The following is a 27,626-nucleotide window of genomic DNA, read 5'->3' as shown; positions in this document are numbered from 1 at the left end:
TATAATCTGGTCTTAATTCTAAGGTTCAGTTCTCTTTCCCTTAGAAGCATTTCCTGCCCTTTAAAGAGTCATTCAGGTACTCATTTTTACATGCTTCTCTAAGTTCTATGCTTACTTCTAATCACACCATGACATTTGTCTTATTCATCTGTCTCCCTCACAACATTCTAAGTCCCTGAAAAACTACCATACCTTTTTGTATCTCTGCAAAACAGAACATAACCCACAAAAATTTGTAAGATTGACGAGGGACTGACAGTGAAGAGGAGCCACACAACGGACAGAAGAGTAACAGGAAAAACAGCTTTCATTTAACAGAGGACATCAATAATACTTGGACCTATAAAAGAAATTTTCCATTCCTCTCCTACATAACCTCAGAACATTCTATATCACTTTCTCCCATTCTGTTTTCTCTTGAGGATGCCTTCAGTGTTCACTTTTTAACTGGATTTTATTCTTTTAGTACAAGAAAAACAAATATGTGATTAATCCTAGCAATACACAGCACTGAATATGCCTTTAATTTTACTTTATCCCTCAGCTCGAAATCTACTATAGCAGCTCTATAGTGAGTTACCACAATATTCCACCGTAGTCAGTAAAATGCTAGAGGTTGTGGGATGCCTGAGTGGCACAGTCGGCTGGGCATTCAACTCTTGGTTTCAGGTTATGCTTGCAAGCCCTGCCCCCTCAAGTATGGACTCCACTTGGGACTCTCTCTCCCTTTGCCCCCGCCCTCTAAAATGGATGACTAAATCTTTAAAATAAAATATTACAGGCTGCTAAATTCTGAATTCTTTAGATCCTCATTCTTTCCTATTATTCTAGAGAACACATTCCCTAACATTTGCTGGGCCACAAGTTATCACTGAAAGAGAGATCAACTCTATTTCCTGATTTGGATACAGATTAAAAAAGTTTCACTGCTTTTTGAGATTAAGAATCTACCTATCCTTAGAACAAAGCAAAACAAAAATCCTCCCAGGAAAAAGCGTTTTAGTTATTACAGGATGTTTCTTGTGGCTTGATTCATGTTAAATTTCAGTAAGAACAGCCTAAACGGAATACAATCAAAAAACTATTGTCACAAACCCAAGGAAGGTTATTCTGAATAACAGAAAATTTTTACTCATTTTCAACAATCTAAGAATAAACCCACCTAAAGTGTCCTTGTCTTGTTGCTATTTAAGACAAACCACTTTCATTCTGAAGTATACGTAAACTTCAGCTCCACTTTCCAATTATCAAAAATTGTCAGCCCAAGTTAGTTACAACCTCATAATTCCATCAGCTTTTAAAAAACTGAGCTGGCATCCCTTGGGGAACATCTCTTGAGAGTAAAAAAAAAAAAAAAAAAAAAAAAAAAATCTTAACCCAAACATTTCCAAAAGCTATCACCTACATCGTATCAACTAGACTAAAATGGGTGTATTTCCTAGTCTCTGCAATGAAACCAAGTGGACCTCACACCTCTTACCATCACCCGGGAAGGGTGTGCATCTGTTCCGAAGGCCCCCCTGGCTCCAGGTCATCCTGGCTGCTGCTGTTCCAGGCTGGGCATCCATGTTGCTGCAGCTTGTGGTTTGTGAAGGGAAGTAGTGTACAGGAAAAGCAGGATGGGATTTCAAGGGTAACAGGAGGAAAATGGCTTTCTGGGAAAATGCCGCCATCACCATCATAGGTGTTAAGTAGTACCACACACATTTTATTGCAGCACAGTTTAAAAATTTAACAAATGAAAGATTAAAAATAAAAAAAACAAAAATAAAAAATTAAAAATACAGACGTCCAGAGATGCTCTAAAACAGTTAAGTTAAAGATCAGGAAAAATAAGGTCACAGACTTAACAGCCAGTAAAATTCTTTCGAGCCTGGGGGAGGGGATGAGGGCAAGGGTGGGGTTGGTTGGGAGAGAAAAGGTTTATGTGATCAATCCACTTAAAAATGCTAATGCCTTCACTTTCTCTCCCAAGATGCAAAACTCCAAAGTCAATCAGGAGGCCGGAGAAATTCTTATGAACATTCAGAAAAACTCGATTTTAATCCGGTTAAAAATCATCAGTGTCATTATCATCATCATCATCACCATCATTAAGTATAATAATAATAATAATAATAATAATAATAGTAACTAGTAACAACAATAAAAAGGAAATCAGCGGAAAGTCAGGAAAAATGTAAAAAAAAAATTGAATAACTTACTGTAGCTGAAGATCAAAAAAATCTCACTGTAAAAAAACAAAAATAAAAATAGCCCAGATTAGAAAAACGGGAGGTGCAAAAATGTCAAGTCAGTAAAGTTCATTTCTTTTCTTTTTCCAAAAGCAGTTTCCACAAAAACCGCAAGGGTAAAGTTCTCAGTAGCAGACAAGCAAAGCCCTTTCCACATCATCAATCAATCTTAAAAATACACGAGGAAGTAGAGAGGTCAGTTTATGAGAGGCTAAAAGGCTCCTCCTCCTCTAACCCAACTGCTGCAGAAAAAATAGAAATAGAAATTTTAAAAATTACATCTTAAATCCAAGTCCCGTTTTGGAAACAATTAAAAAAAAAAACACCTGTAAATTTGCAGTAGTGCACACCAAGTTGCATCATTATGTTTAAAATGTCTTTATAAAATCAGTTTTGGAATGGGAATGTGTGTGTTCTGGAAGGGTGGGGAAGGGAGGTTAAAAATCAAAGCTGAGCTCCAGTGAGTAGGGATGGGGTTCGCCTTGCTGCCCTGTGAAAGGAGAAGGGACAGATTGAGTCAGAGTTCCTCAGAAATGTTGTGCCCTAAACCCCCAAGACAGAAATATCTGTCCATTGCATGTAACACATTTTGGTAAAGCATTAACATTACACTGGGAAGGGAAAGCCTCTATAAAACCATCACCTCTACCAGTGATTGTCTTCACAATTCTTTATCAGTAGGTGACAAAAATTTACTAAATATATGCCTATATTCCCACAAGGGTCTTAAAAACAAAAATCTACGACCATTCATCTTGATATTCAGCTTGGACAAAGAAATTGTAGAAAAACCAGGCCAACAGGGATGAAGAAGTGAGCAAATGTCAAGTATCAAAATTATTAAGGGGAATGGTCTATCATGAAGATACCTACTAGAGATGACATCTATTCTCAAAACCTGTTTATCATCAAAACAAGACCTGATAGGTTCTATAGGGGAAGATGTTTAAATAAGGAGCACATCATAAAATTTAGGAAGGAGCTCATCATTCCAGTGACAGAATGGAAAACCAAATGAAGGATAAAAGATTATACTAGAGTTACTGAGCATTTAATGTCATAAAGTGAAAAATTACAGTCCTTAATGAATGTCATAAAGTAAGTGAAAAATTATAGCCCTTAATGAATGTTTCTGTGGTCTGTCTGTAAGCTAGTATATGCAGCTTATTTCAAGATACAAACTCTTCTAAGAATCTCACACAACACCACACTAAAAAATAACATGCATGACTGGCCGTTTCATCAGCTGAAAGATTTGCAATTAGATTGTAGGTTTGAGAAAATAAGGAAATCACCACCCTCACAATTCAATATTCAGCCAAATGGTTTTAATCTCCTTTACAAATGTCAGTAACTAGGGGGACCTAGCTTGCTCAGTTGGTTGAGCATGCGACTCTTGATCTCAGAGCCATGAGTTCAAGCCCCACATTAGGTGTAGAGCTTACTTCAAAAAGCCAGGGGCGCCTGAGTAGCTCAGTCAGGCATCTGACTCGATTTCAGCTCAGGTCACGATGAGCTCAAGCCCTACGTTGGCCATGGAGCCTGCTTAAGATTCTCTCCCACTCCCTCTGCCCTTATCCCTCTTAAAAAATGAAACAAAACCAAACCTTCAAAAAATTAAAATTAGAAAGTGTTCCTTGAGTCAATTATTTGTGAATGACTACATCAACAGAACAAGTACTAAACCTCTAAAAATTTTAACTATAAATTTTTTCCAAGTAGCAGACCAGTTTAAGTGTTAACCTGCGAATTAATTAGTTTTACATTTGAATTGATGTGTTAAAATGTACCAACTATACAGGTACCCGGATGGCTCAGTTAAAGGAGTGTGGGACTCTATCTCAGGGTTGTGGTTTTGAGGCCCACAGTGGGCACAGGGACTTCTTAAAAATAAAATCTTTGGGGCACCTGGGTGGCTCAGTTGTTAAGCATCTGCCTTCAGCTCAGATCATGATCCCAGGGCTCCTGGGCATGAGCCTGGCATTCAGGCTCCCTGCTCTGTGTGAAGACTGCTTCTCCTTCTCCCATTCTCCCTGCTTGTGCTGCCTCTCTCTCCATCAAATAAATAAAATCTTTTTAAAAATAAAACTTTTTAAAAAGTGTACAAAATGAAAAGTTGTAGAAAAGATACATAGTTGAATATCATCTCTACAGCAGTGTTTGTGATGTCCAGTTATGGTCAAACTTTCAATTTTCTTACTTAAGTCACAGCTTGAAACCGGTACTCAAAATCTTCAGGGTGTATTAAGTAACTTTTGGGGCTCATCTACAAATAAATCCTCTGCACAGACGTCACAAGACAAACGCTCACCAAGAAGTTAATATGAAAAGAACCATCTGTTTCTGAAAGTCATGAAGAGGTCTTCTAAAAAGTTACGTTAAACTGATGAGCTACCACCTCATAAAAAATACTGAACAACTTTAGTGCCTAATTAAAATGCTTTGCAATTAACAGTATACCTAAAAATTTTACTTTGTCAAAACCTCTGGAGGTTTGGATCCCTTCTTCTGAAGCACTATTCTTGAAGTGAGGGTTGCCAACGAGCACCAAGTGGCACTTATTAGAAATGCAAATTTCCGAGGCCCACACCAGACTTAATTAGAAACTCTGGTGGTGCAGCCCAGTAATCTATTTTAACTATTCATTCCCCTTACCGATTCTTCTGTTGGTTCACATTTAAGAACCACTATGAGAGGTTAATGGGGAGCCTCTATCCCACAGGTAAGAGTGGCATAAAGTAAATCCAGGAACATCCTGACTTAAAATAAATGCACCAAGAGAATTAAAAAACCCTAGAGTAATCCTTTTTCCCCCCTTTAAGCCCCAACTTCCTAGTAACTGAGGACACTTACAGTTACGCTACATCAAATAGTGCTGGTTCTCACTTGTCAATCCTGTAATAAATCTAACATGTAAAAACCATCATCTTCCCTGAGCCCAATCTAATTATACATATTAAGCATGAGCAAACGATGTTCTCCATGACAATCACAGCTACTTCAAGACTAATTAAGATAGAATACAATCATTAATATATAAAACTGCTTTTAATAAAACTTTCGGTACACTTTCCAGCCTTCTGAAAACAAATGACTTGAGTAGAAATTAAGAAAATAGTTAAGATGTCTAAGCCCCCTTCTTAAGTATAAAACTGAAATCCATAACGTTTGGCTGATTTACCTAATACAGTAACAGGGGCGAGGAAGATGGAGATAGTTTTCTGAACGTTTAGGCCAAGATTCTTTCACGTGTCACTCCCAAGTTAACATCTTAGATAACGACTACTTAATATAATCTTTATTATTAGATTAACTATTCTGGATTCATTCCTTGTTTGTTCTTACAGCAATTCCATCCAAAACAAAACTGCATGCTGAAACCCACTAAAGACCTAATCACAAATTTAAGCAATGTTTAAATTCTCTACAGAAGGAATAGCAACCAACACCAAACATTCCATTGCAACCAGCATGGGGAACACAGAAGGTCAGAAGAGCTGCAACTTAGTCATCCTCCCTAAATCCTTCCTTTTTAGCGACATGAAAATGCTATTAAAACCTATCTGAAAACACCTCTAAAACTGTTTCAGACATGAATTCTGAGGCCCAATCTTTCCAGATGGATAGTAACTCTAAGAAGCTGTTTCCTCAGTACACGTTGTTCCCAAGAAACCCGTATTTCTCACTCGTCAAGGCAAGAACAGTGCCCTTCAATTAATTTCAATTTTTACCAATTGTTATTAAGTAATTTCTTACATTTCTCTTTATTTGTAACAATATTTTTATTATGTTTATGACTTAAATCTTAACTAATCACTGCCCTTATCTCATTTCTAACAGTTCTGTAGTGATAACCTTTAGTTTTAAGCCCAAGTAGTATACATGTTTGTATTTTTTCTGAAGAGCAAGCCTTTTAATCCCCATTACATTAGCCACATGGTGAGAAGATTGACAAATGCATTAACTATTCCATACAAAAGTACTTTTACCTTCTCTCCCTTTCCTAAGGGATGAATTTATCCTGCAGTATTGGTTTAAACTTTGCTAACAGTTTTTGGGAGAAACCACACTATGAAAGATACCCTCCCCCTCCCCAAGTATCAAAAAGAAAAAAAAAAAAGGCGATTTCTTGGGCAAGTCAATGTGATACTACTTAGAAACACCTATGCAATTTTTATAAACTTAACATTTTTCATAAGCTTCAGGACTTAGCAAATTGTGGGCACAATAATACCTTAATAAAAAAGTATGCGTTAATTTTACTTTTTAAACAGATATTTTAGAAAGTCAATGCCAGAATAGCCTATAAGTCAAACTTGAAGTTTATATCAGAATGTTAAATTAATAACTGCCAATCTCGTAATTAAATATTTTTCCCAAATGCAGTTCGGGAAATTTCCAGTTTTCACTGGAATGACTGCCATGATTAGGTTCTTGCAAAGATTCAAATACAGTACTATCAATACCTACTATTCCAACAGCTACGTAAACCACTTGACTAACGTAGTAGAGTCAAATTCCTTAGTAGTTCCGCTACTGATTTATTATGACCCTGGCAACCGACACTCTCGTGCCTCTCAGTTCCTGATAAAGATAGTAGTACCTACCTCAAGCAAAGTTCCACTAACTTATATATTTCAAGTGATTTGTAACCTGCAGATAAAAAGTAAGCCAGCTTTAATTATTACTGTTAATATGTAAATGAGATTGCAATATATTTTCAAAAACAACTGAAAATAACTACTTCGAGGTCCGCCGTTGCTCAAAGAGGTGTAAAATAAAAAGTAATCAGTAAAACATTAAATCTATTGTTATATTTACTACTCTCATGCCCTGCGGTACGCTCCGGAATTTAGAGGCTCGTGGTGCAATTATCTACTTGGTAACCCTTACCCATCCCCCGCCCAATTTTTAAATTTAACAGGAGGCATCAGCGCTACGTGAACTTCCAACTGTATTAATGAGCATCTCGATCTTGCCTTTCATCTCTCTCTCGGAGTCCTCATGGTCGTAGAAAAAGAAAGGAAAGCAGCCGTTAACACAGAAAAAGGGCGAAAAAGGAAAAGGACGTTTTCCCTTCCGATCGTGGCCTACAGGACACTAGGTTAAATCTGCGCAAGGGCTGAGGCCTGTAAAACTCTCTCCGGCATAATACCTAACGCCCCAACGCAAGAGAATAAATGGAGGCCTGGTTACTCTACCGAGGGTAGGGTTCCCTCGTCTTCTCTCCCACACCCCCTCGCGCTCGCCGAGGAACCCAGCGCCTGCCCTGCTTCTGCCCCCTCCACTTACCAGGAGGGGGAAGGGAGAAGAGATTCGATTCTGAATCTCCTACTCCCGGGTTCTACGTGGAGAAGCCAACTGCTGCTCGAGGTCGACGACTCAGCCGCACCGCTTAGTCTTCGTCTCTTCACAAAATGGCCCCCGCGTCTCCTCCGCCGCCGAGGCGAAGGCCTAGACCCCGCCCCACTCCCGAGAGTCGTGCTATTGGCTGCGACTTTTCTCGCTCCCGCTTCTAATTAGACAGTTCTACCGCTCTTCACAATTCTGCCCAATCACAATCAGTAGTGGGTAAGACTAAGCAAGAGAATTTCCACATGCGTGAGAGAAACTAGTTTGTAAATGGCTACTTTTCCTGTCATTTATCACCCGAGAAGTGCTTATTGGTCACTGTACCTGACGAAGCGCTGGGTGGTAACTCGCCTTTGTATCGCGCACCGCTTCACATCCGGGTATCCGGGTGGTCTGATTGGCGGCTATATTCCCCTATCCCTGCTCCTTAGAGCGCCTAGCAGAAGGCCCGCCCAGATCTCAGAATTCCCGCGGCGCGGGGGCTGGGAAGGACTGAGGGATTTTGTTCGGTATCCCGCTGCAAGGACCTGCCCTACCCCCCGGGCCTAGGAAAAAGGTTCCTTCGCCGGACGTAGCTAAAGAGAGGACTTTTCTTAGAGAGGGGAGGGAACAGTGAAGATCAGGCTGCAGAAAACTGACCAACCCTACAGTTTCTCCGACCTAGGTCCCTTCTCAGTTCTAGACTCAAATATCAGCTCCCTCCTGGACAGCTCCCTTCGTCAGTCAGCCTCTCAAGCTCTTCTTCAGACAATCCGTTTCTTATACCCAAATCAGCTGACTTCCTTTTTCTTTTCCAGTACAAGAAGTAAAGGGAGTCTCAAGTGCTGGTTTGGAATACTATGCTCACCCTCTGGCCTCGAGTCATCTTGCTGATACCCTACATACCGACCAAACTGGCTTACCCCTCTGTCTCCCCCGCCAACCACCCCGCCGCCCAAAATGGCCTACCATCTGCCGGCTGGGGTCACCGCCTGCCCAGTCCCTACGCTTGTGGTGTAGCAGCCCTGAACGCAGTAAGAAATAGGTCCGGCTCTTCTAAGTAGAGAGATTCCTTTGTGCGGTTGATGAAAGGAAGATGCAGGACACCAAATAATGTGATTACATCTGTAACCATTTTAAGGGGTAAACAGACATGTGAATGCAGTTTTTTTGTTTTGTTTATTTGTCAGAGAGAGAGCCAGCGAGCACAGGCAGACAGTGGCAGGCAGAGGCAGAGGGAGAAGCAGGCTTCCTGCCGAGCAAAGAGCCTGATGTGGGACTCGATCCCAGAATGCTGGGATCATTACTTGAGCCAAAGGCAGCTGCTTAACCAACTGAGCCACCCAGGCGTCCCATGAATGCAGTTTTAATTGCAGATAGATTCACAACGAAGTTATAACCTGTCAAATGACAAAACAATTTCGTAACTAGCTTCATGTCCTTCCTTTGAGGGAAAATAATCACGGATTGGGAGAATACAGTGCCTCAGAAGCAATGGAGCCCTCTACTAGAGGGTGTTTGGGCAACAGCGACTTTTACATAGCAGTGGACGCAGCAACTCAGAAACAGGACTGGAATCGCACACTGACCTCATTTAGAAAGGTCAAGGAACAAGGAAATAAGTTTGGAGCCCAGCCTTGAAATAGCTTTTGGGGATTGGCTGACAGCATATACTGTTTCCGGTCAAGAAGAATTTAAAGGCCAAAGTTTGGTTTTCCGACGTGATACCTGGCAGGAGGGACTTCATCTTGGCGTAGAAATTTATTTCAACCTACTTCTAGGGAGCGGATCTTTGATCTTTTTAAGTGGTATGCCTTTTTATACGGCTATTTTTTTTTTTTTTTTTGCCATGTGTATGTATTGTTTTTATGCTAACTTGAAAAGCAAAAACAAAAGCATGTGGAAAAAAGACCCAAAATATTAATAGTGGTTCTCTCTTTGCGGGAGAATTACAGGTGCTTTTTGTTTTCTTTAGATGTGGCTTTTTTTTTTTTTTTTTTTTGCTTATGCTTTTCTGTATTTTCCAAATTGTCAACTTTGAGCAAGTGATCATCCTCCAAGTTATTAATGCCTCGCTCAGTTGTTACATTGCATTGGAACCTCACAGCTCTATAGTTAATATTACATTCATCTCTCTTCCTAGATGGTAAGGTTTTTATTCAATGCTTATTGAAGTATAGTCGACAATTTTATGTTAGTTTCAGGTGTATAGCTTAGTGATTCCACACTTCTATACATTATGCTATGCTCACCACCCACGATAAGTGTAGTTACCATACAATGTTATTATAATATAATAGGCTGTATTCACTATACTATGCTTTTCAGATTTCTGGCTTATGTCTTTTACAACTGTAAGTCTGTACCTCTTAATCCCTTTCTCCTTATTTCACCTATCCCACCCATTCTCTCCCCCTCTGGAAACCACCAGTTCTCTGTATTTTTAAGTCTTTTTTTGTTTTATTTTTTTAGTTTCCACATATAAATGAAATCATATATGGCATTTGCCTTCTTTGTCTGATGTATTTCACTTAGTATAATACCCTCCAGGCCTATGGATGTTGTACATGGCAAGATCTCCTTCCTTTTAATGGCTTAGAAATATTCCATTGTGTGTATATAAAGATATATATCATCTTTATCCATTTATCTGTTGATGAACAGTTACGTTGCTTCCATGGCCATTATAAAGAATGCTGCAATAAATACAGAGGTGCATATATTTTTTCTCATTAGTGTTTTTGTTTTCTCTGAGTAATTAGTCAGTGATGGAATCACTGGATCATATGGTATTTCTATTTTTAATTTTTTCAGGTACACCCATACTCTTTTCCACAGTGATTGCCCCCAAAATTTACATTCCCTGCCCTCCCTAAATATGCATTTCCCCCATCAGGCCACAAGGGTTCTTTTTTCTCCGCATTTTCAGCAGCATTTCTTATTTCTTGTGTTTTTTATTTTAGTCATTCTGACAGATGTGAGGTGATATCTCATTGTGCTTTTCATTTGCTTTTCCCTGATGATTAGTGATGTTGGGCATCTTTTCATGTCTGTTGACCATCTGTATGTCTTTGGGAAAATATCTATTTAGGTACTCTCCCCATTTTTTTAAGATTTTATTTATTTATTTGGCAGAGAGAGACACAGCGAGAGAGGGAACACAGCAGAGGGAGTGGGAGAGGGAGAAGCAGGCCTCCTGTGGAGCAGGGAGCCTGATTCGGGGCTTGATCTCAGGACTCTGGCATCATGACCAGAGCCAAAGGCAGACACTTAACAACTAAGCCACCCAGGTGCCCCTCTCTGCCCATTTTTAATTGGATTATTTGGTTTCTTAGTGTTGAGCTATTTAAGTGTTTTTGTTTCCTGGGTTTTTTTTTTCCTCTTAAGATTTTATTTATTTGAGAGAGAGAGACAGAGAGCATGAGTGGATGGAGGGGCAGAGGGAAAGGGAGTAGCAGACTCCCTGCTGAGCAGGGAGCCCAATGTGGGACTTGATCCCAGGACCCTAGGATCATGACCTGAGCTGAAGGCAGACGCTTAACTGACTGAGCCACCCAGATGCCCCTGTTTTTTGTTTTTTTAATTAAGTGTGCTCCTAGAGCAATAAGGGTTTGAACTCATAACCCTGAGATTACCTGCTCTACTGCCTGAGCCAGCAAGGCATGCTGCTGTGTAAGTTCTTTATATATATTTTGAATGTTAACTTCTTATTGGATATATGTTTTGCAAATATCTCCTCCCATTCATTGCTTTTTCTTTTGTTGATGGTTTCCTTTGCTGTGCAAATGTTTTCTTATTTTGTGCAAAAGTTTTCTTATTTTCTTATTTTACTACCAATAGTTTATTTTTGCTTTTGTTTCCCTTGTCTGAAGAGACATTATCCATAATCCAACATCTTGCTCAAGCTGATGTCAAAGAGATTACTGCCTATATTTTCTTCCAGGAGTCTCACATTTATATCATTAATTCATTTTAGTGTATTTTTGTGTAAGTGGTCCAGTTTCATTCTTTTGCATGTAGCTGTCCAGTTTTCTTAATATTATTTATTTAAGAGATTGTTTTTCCCCATTGTATATTCTTGCCTCCTTTGTCATAGACTAATTGACCATCTAAGTGTGGGATTATTGCTGGGTTTTCTATTCTGTTCCTTTCATCTATACGTCTATAACCATATTGATCTTTACTGTTTCCTTCCTTTTACTATCTCTGGGCTTTGTCTGGTTTTGGATGGCAAGTTCTTTGATGGCAGAGTTTAATTCCTTTTAAGATTTTAAAAGAGAGCATGCCAGAGAGAAAGAGAGACAGCATGCGAGGGAATGTGGGAGCGAGTGTGCACAGGCATGAGCATGGGGAGGAGCAGAGGGAGAGGGAGAAGCAGACTCCCACCAAGGATGGAGCACAGAACTCTGGGATCAGGACCTGAGCCAAGGGCAGATGATTAAGGATTAACCAATTGAGCTACCCAGGCACCCCGAAGGATCTAATTCTTACTATTCTATATTCCCTTCCTTACTACATATCCTAAGGCCTTACAGAGAGTGTTTGAAATTTGTATTAATCAGTAACTTCTATTTATCAGGAGAAATTGTTATTTTCTCAGGACATACTTTCTTTATTATATATTATATATAACATTTACTCAGAGGCACCAGAGGCTTGGTTGACCTATAATTAATGTAACTACTAACTTAAGTAAACAGAAGTAATCAGACATAATAGAGACAAAGTGGGGTCCCTGGGTGGTTCAGTCAGTTAAGCATCTGCTTTCAGTTCAGGTCTTGAGAGCCCTGCATTGGGCTCTGGGCTTAATGGGGAGTCTGCTGCTCCCTCTCCCTTTACCTGCTTGTGCTCAATCCTGTGCTTGCTCTCTCTCTGACAAATAAATAAAATCTTTAAAAAAAGAGAGACATCAGGCCCCAAATGGAATCACCTGTGCTGAGCCCACACTACCAAACTGAAACTTAATATTTAACCTGATTGCAGTTTCATTCTCCCCCAGGAGTGTCATCTTAACCAGTCCATCTGAAATTTCCTGATCAGCACCAGTGAGGTAATCCACCTAAGAGACTATTTTGTCCTCCACAGGAAGGTGACCTATCCCGAAATAATCTTTCCCCACCCAACCCCCCATTTATGTCTTCCTTATCTCACCTCTTTTCTGCCTTTGAAAACCTTTCTTTCCCGTAACTCTCTGGAGTTTCTTTTTATATGCTAGATAGGCTGCTGCCAGATTCATGAATCACTGAATGAAGTCAATTAGATCTTAAGATTTACTCAGTTGAATTTTGTTTTTTTAACAACACTAACTTTGTTTTTTAACAACACTTACTCATTGTTCTCATAGAATAAAAATATCTATAAAATGTTAATGAAACCTACTTATTTTCATTTTACCAGAAATTTGTTTTACCACATGATCTTTGTCATGACCTGCTTATTAACAAACACTGTATTTGATGCAAGAGAAGTACTTAAGAGGCCATTTCCGGGGGTACCTGGGTGGCTCAGGGGGTTAAGCCTCTGCTTTGGGCTCAGGTCATGATCTCAGGGTCTTGGGATCCAGCCCCACATCAGGCTCTCTGCTCAGCAGGGAGCCTGCTCCCATCCCCCGCTTGCCTCTATGCCTACTTGTGATATCTCTCTCTATTAAAAAATAAATTAATTAATAAATAAAAGAGGCCATTTCTATTTTCAAGCAGTTCATTCCTTAGCTGTATGGGGTAGAAGTAGAAGATACAGGAAGAATTAACAATCAGTCCCTTTGTCAGATAACTCAGAATTTGCTGAGGATGGGAAGACAAGGGGCACCTGGGTCGCTCAGTCTTTAAGTGTCTGCCTTGGGCTTGGGTCAGAATCCTAAGGTCATGGGATGGAGCCCTACATCGGGCTCCCTGCTCAGCGGGAGGTGTGTCTCTTCATCTCTTACTCCCTCTGCTTGTGTTCCCTCTCTCACTGTTTCTCTGTCAAATAAATAAAATCTTTAAAAAAAAAAAAGGGATGGGAAAACAAGTGAAAAAATAGCATAATACAAGGCAGAATGCTAAGCACCATGTTGATGACAAATACGACTCTGGTTTTAAGGCTTTGTAAACACGTGGGCGAGATGGAAAGTAGGAGTGCCCTTGATCTCTTCTGTTTACTCTAAACACCTTACGGGTCTTTTTGTTTTGTTTTGTTTTTAAGATTTTATTAATTTGCCAGGAGAGAGAGACAGCCAGAGATGGAACATAGGTGGAGTGGGAAAGGGAGAAGTAGGCTTCCCACTGAGCAGGGACCCTAATGTGGGGCTCGACCCCAGGACCTGAGCCAAAGGCAGACGCTTAATGGCTGAGATACCCAGGTGCCTCGAAAACACCTTACAGTTCTAAAGTTGAATGCTTCTATTGGGTAGGTTGTGTATAATAGAAAGCAAGCCATGAGCCAGATCCCAGTAATGGAGGTAGAATGGGGAAAGAGGTGAAGAACAGAGAAGTAGTAACTCCTTACCTTGCGCTAAAGAAAAAACAACAACAACAACAACAACAACAAAGAATAAAACTGAACTTTTATTTTTAATTCAAGAAATAATTCTCTTTGAAGAGGCTTTATGTGGTTTGTAGTTATTACAAGGGTAATATATCCCCTGCAACCTTTCTTCCTCCCAATACCAAGCCACCTGCCAAGAAGAAGAAAAGAAAAGCAGCAACAGCTGTGAAATGCCTAATGTACTTTCCTCCTAAGTTATTAGCTGAATGTTGTACTAGTTATCTGTCATCCTACATGCCCTCATTTTACTTAATTATCTACCTTATTCCATTCATAACTTCCCTGGTGGTCTAGTGGTTAGGATTCGGCGCTCTCTTACCTTATTCCATTCAACAAGTCAAATAGGACTATACTAGTCAGTCGTCATTGCCTCTCTTCCTCTGCATCCTCCCACAGCCAAGGATGTCCTATTGGAAAGTGAGGAGGTGGTCTCTGATTAATCCAGACAAGGCACTTAATTTAAACTTCACAGCTCTCTGACTTACCCAACAGTACTTTATAATTCTTCACAGTCATTTGGAAACCTTTCTGAATGTTTGCAATCTATCTTCTTCAGACAGCTTTATTCTATGTGAAAAATAACGTGATAAAGGTCTTGCACATCACTTTCAAGACCCTTCCTCTTTTACTGCCTTCTGTCTCCCACACTGAGTTTGTCCCCCAGACCAATCCTGCAAATTACTGCCATGGTAATCATCTGAAAATACTCACTTTTTTTGTGTGACTCCCACACTAAAATCCTATAATAGCTCTATTGCAGTCCTACATTTTCATTGTTTCATTCACAGCTCTTCCATGACTGGCCCTGCCTTACCTATCAATGTTTTCCTGTCCACAAGACCCTGAACCTGGGGGCACTGCTTGCTGTCATTGGACTGCAACGGGCCACATTGCCACTCACTTTCCCCACAGTCCAACTATTCTTTAAAACCCAACTCAAGTCTGAATTAATGCCTTTAAAGAATATAGATGCTTTAACTGCTTATTCAAGCAACCAATACTCAATGTGGTTTTTTTTAAGTGTTGTAGTTCCAGTCCTCAAGCCTTGTACCCCTTCTCAGACTCATTTCATAGTTATTATTTACCCTATAATAAGATAGTACTGCTTTTTTGTGCGTGTAATCCTTTTATTTATGCACCCCATTTTGTACTTGGTGTATGTGTGTGAATCATAAAATTTAACAGGTTGATGATTTGAATCACTATTTGACATGCATTTTGTCATACCTATTTCTGTTTTCATTCCAAATGCCTTTGGCAGTGGGTAAAATCATACTAGGGAAATTTGGAATCTGGACTCCAGTGAATAGATTATTGATGATCTGGCTTCTAGAATACAGATTCTGTAAAAAGGACAGTATACACTGCTAATAAAATTATTGGCCACTTTGTTTGGGTACATACCTTCTTAAGGCTTCCAGTGGTCCCACCTCATTATTTTAAAGCTTTCCATATGAAAATAAGCTGTTTTCTTTTTTCTAATAATATGTGATTTTATAAAAATCTGAAGTACAGATAAAGTGAAAGTTTCTATTTGATCCATCCTCCAAAAGCAGTTAAGTATTCTTTTCTTAAGCAAAAGTAGTTAAGTATTCTTAACTACTTGGTGTACATCTTTACAGATCTTTTAAAAATATACATATGGATTTATTTTTACCTAAATATTATCATAATCTGTAATCAGTGCCTTTTTATTTCCTCCTTTTTTAAAAAAGATTTTATTTATTTGAGAGAGAGAGAGCACTGAAACAAGTTGGGGGGAGAGGGGCAGAGGGTGAACCAGACTCCTACCTGAGCAGGGAATCCACCGCTGGGCTTAAGGGGCTCTATCTGAGGACTGCAGGATCATGACCTGAGCCAAAGGCAGACGCCTAATGTACTGAGCCACCCAGATACCCCTTCATCTCTTTTTCTTAATAAAAAAAACCCTGAACTTAAAGATTTTTTTAAATAAATCATAAAAATACGTTTATCCATAAAGGTTGAGAAAGTTAGAAATTAAAGGAATTTTGAATTGTAACATCCCCTTAGTGGTTTTGAGGTTGAGTAATAGTTGATTTTGAGTATTACTGGCCACCTTCAGATTAAAATAAAAACAATAATTGGTCTTCATTTTTGAGTGTTGACCACCTTGCCTTCTCTTCTCTTTCACAGCAAAGTTTGGAGTAATCTTAAATCCATCGGAACAGAGATTGCTGACCATCCCCAGCAAGTGGTGACCCCAACATGACCGTTTTGCAACAGACACCATACCGATTGCCCCAAAACAAAAAATCTGCATGTAGTAAGTTGGCATCGGCTCATGGCCAAGTTTGGGGAAGTTTCAGGCTTGAATATTTTTTATGGAATTAAACTGTTTCTAAGAATTCCAGATATGGGGAAAAACCTCTCTCTCGAAGAGAGACCATATATTAAGGTTTTAAAGCAAATTTTATTTATTTGAAGATTTTATTTATTTGACAGAGAGAGGCACAGTGAGAGGGGGAACACAAGCAGAGGGAGTAGGAGAGGGAGAGGCAGCCTTCCCCCCTAGCAGAGAGCCGGATGTGGGCTGGATCCCAGGACCTGGGGATCATGACCCGAGGCTGAAGTCAGAGGCTTAAGGACTAAACCACCCAGGTGTTCCTTAGAGCAACTTTTTAAAAGGCTAACAGGGCTACTATAAATGAGAAATTGTTCCTTAAGGTGAGCAGGGCCTTTGTAATGGAAGACCAACCTCAGGGTTTGTTAGAGGTTGTTGAACACAACCTGTGGTTCCCTGACTGGGGAATTTTAGATTTAGAAGTATGGAAGAGAATTGGAAAGAGCTCGAAATGTTGCCATGGACAAGGTAAATAGATTTCCCTTCCTTCCCTTACTATGTGGGATCTAGTCAGGTCCACCCTGGCCCCTTTACATTCTGAGGACACCTCAAACGTCCTTAAAGAAAAAGAAGGGGAACCTATGACTCCTTTGGCTCCCCAGATTAGCCCTTTAACTTCTTAAGTTAGACCCAACAAAAAGGAAGAGCTCCCTCCTTTCCACCTCAACCAGAAAGTTCCACCACCTTCTCCTCTTTGACCCCACCCCCCTTAGTAAATCCTTATTGGGGGCCAGTCACATCTAGAAAGTGACATCTAGTCACATCTAGAAAGTGACACTTACAGGGGACCATTTCCTAGGAAAGTTGGCTGTAAAGACTACGTATGTTGGAGTGTTGCTTAGACTATGATGGATTTCTGTCGTTACTGTTTTCTGTCAATACCTCTACTAACTACTTTAGCTACAAAATTGGATAGTTTCCCCTTGTAAAACTTCTAGTGTTTTCCATGGGTTAAAAACGGTAGGTCTTCAAGGCAAGGTAAAATAAGGCATGACCGGGCACCTGGGTGGCTCAGTGGGTTAAGCCGCTGCCTTCCGCTCAGGTCATGATCTCAGGGTCCTGGGATCGTGTCCCACACCGGGCTCTCTGCTCAGCAGGAAGCCTGCTTCCTCCTCTTTCTCTCTCTGCCTGCCTCTCTGCCTACTTGTGATCTCTCTCTCTGTCAAATAAATAAATAAATAATCTTAAAAAAATAAGGCATGACCTTCTATGGCATGAACTTCAAGGCAGGGTAAATTGAGGCATGACCTTTATGGAGTGACCTTCAAGGAACAGTATTTCAGTCCATACACCAGCACCTATCTTAGTCTAGAATGCGATAAGGAAGCAGGGGTAGAGGGCAGGCCTTCCTCCTACAGGGGCCTATATCAGTGACAGTGGTCGTAGTGTTTTTTTTTCAGGGGATGCCTCGAGTGGCTTGGACACCAAGAATCTCTGACATATCCCACGGGGAACGCGGGATCTGGACCTTCTCTTTTCTTCAGTTCCCAAGGACTCTACCTTGGGGTGCCTTTTAGCCCACTGGAAACAATTCAGATTGCTAAATTTAGGAAAGGATTGATCTTCTGTAACACTGCATGGCTTCAGTGGGATCTATCAGTTAGATCTCTTCAGTAGGAAAAGATAAATGGACCTACGGTCCATTGCTCATACCTAGGCCTTCAGTGCCCGTACTTAGGCCTTGCCCTACACCAGGAGCCCAAACTAAGGGTCTTGCAGAATGTGTTAGCCCGAACATGTTTGGCTAATAAACTCCCTCCTGACATATTGGGTGATGATGATCTAAATAGGCCTCCTCAGATTAAACCCAGGTTGCTGGAGGAATCACAGGCCATCCCAGATGAAGGGGACTCTTGACTCTCTCTCACTGTTCTTAATAGATGTGGGGGCTTCTCCCTCACTCATTTCCCAGGTTAATGGCTATAATTGGAGCCAACTGTGGTTAAGACTACCTTGGGACAGGGACTTTAAGGAATATTCCCAAGCAGCTGCTGAAATTCCCTTTGTTTCAGGGAAATTCCCTGTCTTCTCTGGCCCGACATGGACTACCTATCCCCCCTTGTTGTCAGGAAGACATGGCATTTGCTCTTCTGTTGGAGCTAATGAGCTCTAGAACCAGGAACCCTTTCTCTGCCTTCTGACAGTACTTTGCCTATTCTGTCTTCCCCCTTTCCCTGTTTCTGCACCACCTTGGGTGCAGCCTAGATCATCCTCAGTGCCTCAGGAACCATGGTTCATTCTCCCTTCACTTCCAAGGAGCAAAGAAGAGCACCCCCCTGGACCTAACACCACCCACTCTAGATTTCCACACCAGTGTCTCAGGTAAAAATTGACAATGGGGAGGATCGAGGGAAACATAATTTGGTATTTGAACTAAGTTATGTTTGCCAGTTTCATTAAGACAGACAAGCCTCTGAGTATTGACCCCCTTGCCTTCTCTTTTTTACAGCAAAGTTTGGAGTAATCATTCATCCCTCAGTTCAGGGATTGCTGGCCATTCCCAGCACTATGAATCTCCAGACTGAAACTCACCCTCCCCAACACATTTACTCCAAAACTTTTCACTGGGAAAGTTTAAAACCACAGGGATCAAAAGAGGATTCTAATCACATGAGGAAAAAAATAGGAGTATTTAAATATTGAAGGATAGCTGGAGGACAGGTTGGCAAGCCAGGATAATGGACCTCTGCCCTAAGAGGAAACCAGCCTTAAAAGAATTTTATATCACACTGGAAGGAACCCTCCACCCTTCCCCATTTGATAGATGGGTGATAAAAACCTGATCGGATGACAAAGCAGGGAGGGTAAATCAGATTAAAAAGCCAGCTAACAAGCCCATAAAAACCACTGGACTTGGAAATTCCAGTGGCAACCCTCCCGGGTCCCTTCCCTTCTCAGGAGTTTTCTGTTCTATCATTCAATAAACTGTAAAAAGTACTGTGCCAAATACTATGCCAGATTGTTTAAGAACATAACAGTAAACAAAATAATTGTGGTCCCCTGACTTTTGGAACAGTAAAGTATAAAATGAATAATTAGTTACTTATAGTAAATTACATTAAGTACTACTGAACATAACTGTGGAGTGCTGTGGAATGTATATGATATAGGCCCTTAGCCCCTTCAAGGAGATAATTGTGAAAATAAATAGCTTAATTTAAAAAACCTTTCTATTTCTTTCTTATTTCTTTCATTCCTTTTCCCCCTTCCTACTAAATGTTTCTCCATCTTTTCCTTCGTCTTCTTTGCTCCTCTTCTAATTTTCATCCCATCAATGACCTAAATCTTGTTTCTTGTAGGTTAAGCCTTCTTAACACACTTGCCATCTGTTCTCCTTCTGGCTCAGAAGCACAAGATTTTATCCTTTGGTAATTCTTCATTAGGCTATCTTTATACAGCTTACAGAGTATTTTTTAGTTGACAAGCCTTACATTTCACCACTAGTATTTATTGTACTAGTATGGTAGAAATTGACCTTTTGAGCACATATTTAAATGTTATAAAAATACTATGTGAACTGGTTCAGATCCTTTCAAATATAAAATTATATTTTATGTAGTAATTACATTTCACATGACTGACCATTATAATAAAGTTTACCCAGGTATTTGAAATTTTTTTATTTTTGAAGATTTTATTTATTGGTTCAGAGAGAGTGAGTACAACCAGAAGGAGCAGCAGGCAGAGGGAGAAGCAAGATCCCTGCTGATCAGAGAGCCCAATGGAGGACTTGATCCCATAACTCTGGGATCACGACAGGAGCCCAAGGCAGACACTTAACTTCAATTTATATTCAAATACCTAAAAATAGAAAATAGAATAGTAGGAGTTTAAAAATGGTAAATTTGGGGAGTGAAAATAAATGCCAAATTGGGGCTAACAATATCACAAAGAAAGGTAGCAAGCATTTGAACTGGCAGATTGGAGCAATGGAGGACCGATCATTAAAATGCCTTCCCTTTTTAAAAAAAATTTATTTTAATTCCAGTGTAGTTAACATGCAGTATTATATTATTTTCAGATGTGCAAATAGTGATTCAGAGTTCCATATATTAGTGCTCATCGAGATAAGTGTACACTTAATCTCCATCACCTATTTCACCTGTCTCTGCCACCCACCTCCCCTCTGGTAACCATTCCTTTGTTCTCTATAGTTAAGAATCTGTTTTGTGGTTTGTTTCTTTTTTGTTTGCTGTTTTGTTTCTTAAATCCCACAAATGCATGAAATTATATGGTATTTGCCTTTCTAAAACACCTAGGAATAAACTTAACCAAAGAGGTGAAAGACCTGTACTCTGATCAAAAAAGAGAACTACAAACCAATATCCCTGATGAACACAGATACAAAAATTCTCACCAAAATACTAGCCAATAGGATCTAACAGTACATTAAAAGGATTATTCACCATGACCAAGTGGGATTTATTCCTGGGCTGCAAGGTTGGTTCAACATCCACAAATCAATCAATGTGATACAGCAGATTAATGAAAGAAAGAACAAGAACTATATGATGCTTGAAATAGATGCAAAAAACCACTTGACATCCTTTCTTGCTCAAAACTCTTCAGAGTGTAGGGGCAGAGGGTACATACCTCAATATTGTAAAACCTCAATATTGTAAAAGCCATCTATCAAAAACCCACAGGAAATATCCTCAATGGGGAAAAACTGAGAGCTTTTACCCTAAGGTCAGGAACACGGCAGGGCTGTCCACTATTACCAATGCTATTCAACATAGTACTAAAATTCCTAGCCTCAGCAATCAGACAACAAAAAGAAATTAAAAGCATCCAAATCGGCAAAGAAGTCAAACTCTCACTCTTTGCAGATGATATGATACTTTATGTGGAAAACCCAAAAGACTCCACTCCAAAACTGCTAGAACTCATACAGGAATTCAGTAAAGTGTCAAGATGTAAAATCAATGCACAGAAATCAGTTGTATTTCTAACAGCAAGGCAGAAGAAAGAGAAATTAAGGAGTCGATCCCATTTACAATTGCACCCAAAATCACAAGATACCTAGGAATAAATCTAACCAAAGAGGCAAAGAGTCTTTACTCAGAAAACTATAGAATACTCATGAAAGAACTTGAGGAGACAAGGAGAAATAGAAAATGTTCCATGCTCATGTCTTGGAAGAACAGATATTGTGAAAATGTCTATGCCACCTAGAGCAATCTACACATTTAATGCAATCCCTATCAAAATATCATCAGCTTTTTTCAAAGAAATGGAGCAAATAATCCCAACATTTATATGGAACCAGAGAAGACCCCCAATAGCCAGAAGAATGTTGAAAAAGAAAACCAAAGCTGGCGGCATCACAATTCCAGACTTCAAGCTCGATTACAAAGCTATAATCATCAAGACAGTATGTACTGACACAAAAACAGACACGTAGATCAATGGAATAGAAGAGAGATCCCAGAAATGAACCCTCAACTCTATAGCCAACTAATCTCTGACAAAGCAGGAAAGAATGTCTCCCTACTCTAAAAAGCAGCAACCTCTTCAACCTCAGTGGCAGCAACTTCTTCCTATACACATTGCCAAAGGCAAGCGAAGCAAGGACACAAATAAGTTATTGGGATTTCATCAAGATCAAAAGCTTTTGCACAGCAAAGGAAACAGTCAACGAAACCAAACTTGCCTACAAGTGGAGTGTTGAGGATATGTAATTTTTCTGAGGCTGTGGGGTGACTGTGGGTTGTGGTAGTGGATATAGGGCAGCCAGACATCCAGCTGTAACGGTTGTCTATGCTAATAATCGCGGTCCACACAGATCAGCAACTTGAATGTCAGTTTTGACTGCAGAAGAATATTTTGAGACCTGATGTTCAGACTAAAGCACCTGGCCTTCTCAGGTGTTCCAGCACTGGTTATTGTTGGCCTTTAGAGGAAGCTTTGATTTTTCAGTGTCCCAGGGTTAGTTCCTGGTTAGAGTTTTTGTTTTTTAATAAACATGCATTTATTTAAAAAAAAAACTGACATAATGGGAGAAGATATTTGCAAATGACATATCAGATAAAGGGCTAGTATCCAAAATCTATAAAGAACTTATCAAACTCAACACCCAAAAAACCAATAATCCAATCAAGGAATGGGCAGAAGACATGAACAGACATTTCTGCAAAAAGACATCCAAATGGCCAACAGACACATGAAAAAGTGCTCCACATCACTCAGCATCAGGGAAATACAAATCAAAACCACAGTGAGATACCCCCTCACACCAGATAGAATGGCTAAAATTAACCAGTCAGGAAACAACAGGTGTTGGCAAGGATGTGGAGAAAAGGGAACCCTCCTACACTGTTGATGGGAATGCAAGCTGGTGCAGCCACTCTGGAAAACAGTATGGAGGTTCTTCAAAAAGTTGAAAATAGAGCTACCCTATGACCCAGCAATTGCACTACTGTGTATTTGCCCTAAAGATACAAATATAGTGATCTTAAGGGGCATGGGCACTCCAATGTTTATAGCAACAATGTCCACAATAGCCAAACTATGGAAAGAGCCTAGATGTCCATCAACAGATGAATGGATAAAGGATGTGATACACACACACACACACACACACACCACACAATGGAATACTATGCAGCCAGCAGAAAACCCCAAAATCTTACCATTTGTAACCACATGGATGGAACTAGAGGGTACTATGCTATGTTTGAAATAAGTCAAACAAAGAAAGATAATTATCATATCTCACTGATATGAGGAGCTAGAGAAATAAGACAGGATCATAGAGGAAGAGAGGCAAAAATGAAATAAGATGAAACCAGAATGAGACAGAAAACATTAGAGACTCAGGAAAGAAACTGAGAGTTGTTGTAAGGGAGTCGGGGTGGAGGGGTAGGATGGCTGGGTGATAGACATTGGGGAGGGTATGTGCTATGGTGAACTGATGAATCATAGACCTACCCCTGAAACAAATAATACATTATATGTTAAAAGAAAAAAATTGATGAAAGAAATTGAAGATGACAGAAAGAAATGGAAAGACATTCCATGCTCATGGATTGGAAGAACAAATATTCTCAAAATGTATACAACCTAAAGCAATCTATAGATTTAATGCAATCCCTATCAAAATACCACAAGCATTATTCACAGAGCTTGGACAAGCAATCATAAAATCTGTATGTAACCATAAAAGATCCTGAATTGCCAAAGCAGTCTTGAAAAAGAAAAAGCTGAAGTATCACAATTTCATAATTTTTTTAAAAGATTTTATTTATTTATTTGAAAGAGAGAGATCACAAGTAGACAGAGAGGCAGGCAGAGAGAGAGAGGGAAGCAGGCTCCCTGCTGAGCAGAGAGCCCAATGCGGAACTCGATCCCAGGACCCTGAGATCATGACCTGAGCCGAAGGCAGCGGCTTAACCCACTCAGCCACCCAGGCGCCCAGAAGTATCACAATTTCAACTTCAAGTTGTGTTATAAAGCTGTAGTACTCAAAACAGTATGGTACTGGCACAAAATGAGACACATAGATCAATGGAACAGAATAGTCCACAAACAAACCCATACTGGTCAGTTAATCTTCAAGAAAGGAGGCAAGAAATGCAATGAGAAAGACCATCTCTTCAACAAATGGTGTTGGATAAACTGGACATCAACATGCAAAAGAATGAAACTGGACCACTTTCTTATACCATACACAAAAATAAAGGCAAAATCGATGAAATACTTAATTGTGATACCTGAAATCATAAAAATCCTAGATGAAAACACAGGCAGTAACCTCTTTGACATAAGCCCTAACAGTTTCTTTCTAGGTATGTCTCCTGGAACAGGGGAAACAAAAGCAAAAATAAATTGTTGTGACTATATCAAAACAAAAAGCTTTTGCACATCAAAGAAAAGCAAAAAAACTAAAAGGCAACTGACAGAATGGGAGAAGATATTTGCAAATAACATATCCAGTAGAGTATTAGTATCCAAAATATGTAAACAACTTATACAACTCAACATCAAAAAAAAAAAAAAAAACCCACAACCCACAAATAATCTAATTTTAAAATAGGCAAAAGTCCCTTCCCTTTTATTTGAGTCCTCGAAATCAAAAGAAAGCTATATTAGCCTTGTCTGAGAAGGTTCCCAATAACTGAGTCAAGTATCAGTTTTCAAATTTAAATTTAATCTTTGTTTAAGTAATCTCTGTACCTAATGTGGGGCTTGGACTACTGATATCCATCCTGAGATCAATAGTCTTATGTTCTGACTGAGCCAGACAGGCACCCCTCAAATTTAAATTTCAAGTAAATAAACCTAAAACTGATCTATGGTAATGGCCACATTAGTCAGTAAAGTTACTAAAAAAACATTGAATTATACTCCTGAAATGGACATGTGTAGAATATACCTCAATAAAGTTGTTTTTTGAAACTGGAAGGAAAGAGGAGCCAGGGTGACTCAGTTGGTTAAGCCTCTGACTTCAGCTCAGGTCATAATTCCAGGGTTCTGGGACTGAGCCCCAGGATCAGGCTCTCTGCCTAGTAGGAGGCCTCTTCTTTCTCTGCTACTCACCCTGCTTGTGCTTTCTCTCTTTGTCAAATAAATAGTCTTAGAGAAAAAAAAAGACATGAAAGGAAAAAACATTAAAAAATTTGGTCCCTTAGTCACATTAGCTATTTTTCAGGTACCTAATAAACACATGTCAGTACAATTTTGAGCAGTATAGGTCTAGTCCATAAAACTTTTCCATGCTGTTAAAAAAATACTTCCTTAAATCTATTTCAATATACTTGCAACAAATGTATTTAATAGCCAAAATAGAAAACATGCAAAAATTTAGTATCCTTAACATATCAGGGACTCGTAAAAGAAATATATAATGGGGGTATGGGAGAAACAGGCTTCCAGTTATGGAATGAATAAGTCACAGGAAAAGAAGGTACAGCATAGGGAAGGTAGTCAATGGAATTGTAATAGCCTTGCATGATGACAGATGGTAGCTAGACTTGTGAACATAGTATAAGGTATAGAGATATTGAATCACTATATTGTACACTTGAAACTAATGTAACATTGTGTATCAGTATACTTTAAAAATGTTTATAAAAAAGGAAATATACAATGATATTATTAAAGTTCAAGTCAAATGGCAAAGAAATGCAAATTAAAGGAACAGTGAATACATATTTTCACTTATGAAGTAGATTTTTTCTTTAAGATTTTATTTATTTATTTGTCAGAGAGAGAGAGAGAGAGAGAGCAAGTGAGCACAGGCAGACAGAGTGGCAGGCAGAGTCAGAGGGAGAAGCAGGCTCCCTGCCCAGCAAGGAGCCAGATGTGGGACTTGATCCCATGACGCTGGGATCATGACCTGAACTGAAGGCAGCTGCTTAACCAACTGAGCCATCCAGGTGTTCCATGAAGTAGATTTTTAAAAATAAAATGTTTTTAATATTAGAGAAGAAGTGGATACTGCATAGGCATGTTAACTGGTATGACCTTTCTGAAAGTTGGTTGGACAGTTTGGAAATAAGTACAAAGACCTTAAAAATAGGCATTCCCTTTAACTTAGCAATTCTAATTTTAGTAGTCCATCTTAGAAAAATAATTATGATGAAAGCAAAGTTTTATCTATGAGAGTTTTTAATGTAATAAAGTTATAATGACAAAAAGTCAAAATGATTAAGTAAGTTATGTATTTATAGAAATATTAAGCAGCCTTTTAAAATCATATAGTAGATTACTTAATAGTTATAAATGTCTATTGTTCATTACATGTTGGGATTGAAAAATAATGACTTTTAAAATAAAAGATTATAAATGATCTAGAGTAATCAAACCTATAAAAACAAAGTAGAAAGGTGGTTGCCAAGGGCTAGTGGGGGAGGGAAATGGGGAGTTGTTGTTTATTTCTATTTTTATTTTTATTTTTTAAAGACTTTATGTATTTATTTGACAGAGAGAGCATAAGTAGGCAGAAAGGCACGTAGAGGGACAGGGAGAAGCAGGCTCTGTGCTGAGCAGGGAGCCCAATGCGGAGCTCAGTTCCAGGACCCCGGGATCATGACCTGAGCCAAAGGCAGCTGCTTAACCCACTGAGCCACCCAGACACCCAGGAGTTGTTTAATGGGTAATGAGTTTCAGTTTTGCAAGATGGAAAAGTTCTGGAGATTCGTTATGCAACAGTGTGAATATATTGTTAAAAATAAAACAGGCCCTGGGCACCTGGGTGGCTCAGGGGGTTGAGGCCTCTGCCTTAGGCTCAGGTCGTGGTCTCGGGGTCCTGGGATCGCGCCCCGAGTTGGGCTCTCTGCTCGGCGGGGAGCCTGCTTCCCTCTCTCTCTGCCTGACTCAGCCTGCTTGTGATCTCCCTCTGTCGAATAAATAAATTTAAAAAAAAAAAAAAAAAAACAGGCACAAAATGGAGCCATTATGCTAAGCCCCATGTCACCAAACTTGAGACTTGACTTAATTACAGTTTTGGCTTTCAGTGAAATGCAATCTTAAAACAGTCAGGAATCTCCTAATTAGCACTAGTTTGTGGATCTGCCTGGTAGACCCCTAATATCCCCAGTAGGAAAATGACCTTACAATAATCAACCAGCTTTTTTTTGTCTAGTATAACTTCCTTGTTCCTCTTTCTCCAGCTTATAAGTCTTTCACACAGCTTCTTGAAGCTCCCTTCTGTCTTTCAGGTGGGTTGCAGCCTGGGGTGTTTGGGCAGCTCAGTCAGTTAAGTGTCTGACTCTTGATCTCAGCTCAAGTTTTGATCTCAGGGTCAGGAATTCAAGCCCTACATTGGACTCCATGCTACGTGTGGAAGCTACTTAAAAAAAAAAAAAAATCCTCGCTTCGGCAGCACATATACTAAAATTGGAACGATACAGAGAAGATTAGCATGGCCCCTGCGCAAGGATGACACGCAAATTCGTGAAGCGTTCCATATTTTTTGAATCATGAGAGACTATGGACTCTGAAAAATAATCTGAGGGGTTTGAAGTGGTCGGGGGGTGGGAGGTTGGGGTACCAGGTGGAGGGTATTATAGAGGGCACGGATTGCATGGAGCACTGGGTGTGGTGAAAAAATAATGAATACTGTTTTTCTGAAAATAAAAAAAAATAAAAAAAAAAAAAGATTGGATGTGGCCTGATTAGTGACTTGTTGAAAAAAAGCCAGTAAGATCTTTAAAATATACCCAGTTAAGTAT

At 39.6% G+C, this 27,626-nt stretch overlaps 2 protein-coding genes, 1 long non-coding RNA gene and 1 other non-coding gene across 14 annotated transcripts in view; 3 read left to right on the top strand and 1 right to left on the bottom strand.

Annotated features, from left to right (window-relative positions):
* HNRNPC (heterogeneous nuclear ribonucleoprotein C) overlaps nucleotides 1-7,672 on the bottom strand; it is a 59,712-nt gene extending 52,040 nt beyond the window's left edge. For 4 of the 11 annotated variants that reach the window (XM_032343057.1, XM_032343066.1, XM_032343067.1 and 1 more), the window contains exons 1-3: nucleotides 7,527-7,672; nucleotides 6,842-6,887; nucleotides 2,205-2,230 (exon numbers count right to left, since the gene is read on the bottom strand). The gene's annotated coding sequence lies outside the window, so the exon portion shown is untranslated. Of the gene's footprint in view, nucleotides 1-1,473; nucleotides 2,082-2,204; nucleotides 2,231-2,560; nucleotides 2,725-6,841; nucleotides 6,888-7,526 lie in introns of those variants that run through there. The other 7 variants (XM_032343058.1, XM_032343060.1, XM_032343061.1 and 4 more) reach the window with 7 other exon arrangements.
* Nucleotides 7,673-10,307: 2,635 nt separating this feature from the next.
* Nucleotides 10,308-18,438, top strand: LOC116590785. Its single transcript, XR_004285737.1, has 3 exons — nucleotides 10,308-10,319; nucleotides 13,928-13,934; nucleotides 18,333-18,438. It is a non-coding gene; the product is annotated as an uncharacterized LOC116590785 (long non-coding RNA).
* Nucleotides 18,439-18,677: 239 nt separating this feature from the next.
* The window catches only part of LOC116590082 (X-linked retinitis pigmentosa GTPase regulator-interacting protein 1-like), a 45,262-nt gene continuing 36,313 nt past the window's right edge, over nucleotides 18,678-27,626 (top strand). Inside the window, exon 1 of the mRNA XM_032341747.1 lies at nucleotides 18,678-18,774. The gene's annotated coding sequence lies outside the window, so the exon portion shown is untranslated. The remainder of the gene's footprint in view (nucleotides 18,775-27,626) is intronic.
* Nucleotides 27,266-27,368, top strand: LOC116592115. The gene has a single exon (XR_004286308.1). It is a non-coding gene; the product is annotated as a U6 spliceosomal RNA (small nuclear RNA).

The sequence above is a fragment of the Mustela erminea genome, chromosome 5 (genome assembly GCF_009829155.1).
Source record: "Mustela erminea isolate mMusErm1 chromosome 5, mMusErm1.Pri, whole genome shotgun sequence".
NCBI classification, from domain to species: domain Eukaryota; kingdom Metazoa; phylum Chordata; class Mammalia; order Carnivora; family Mustelidae; genus Mustela; species Mustela erminea.
Note: the sequence above shows the minus strand (reverse complement) of the source record. Positions and strands in the feature narration are given on the sequence as shown.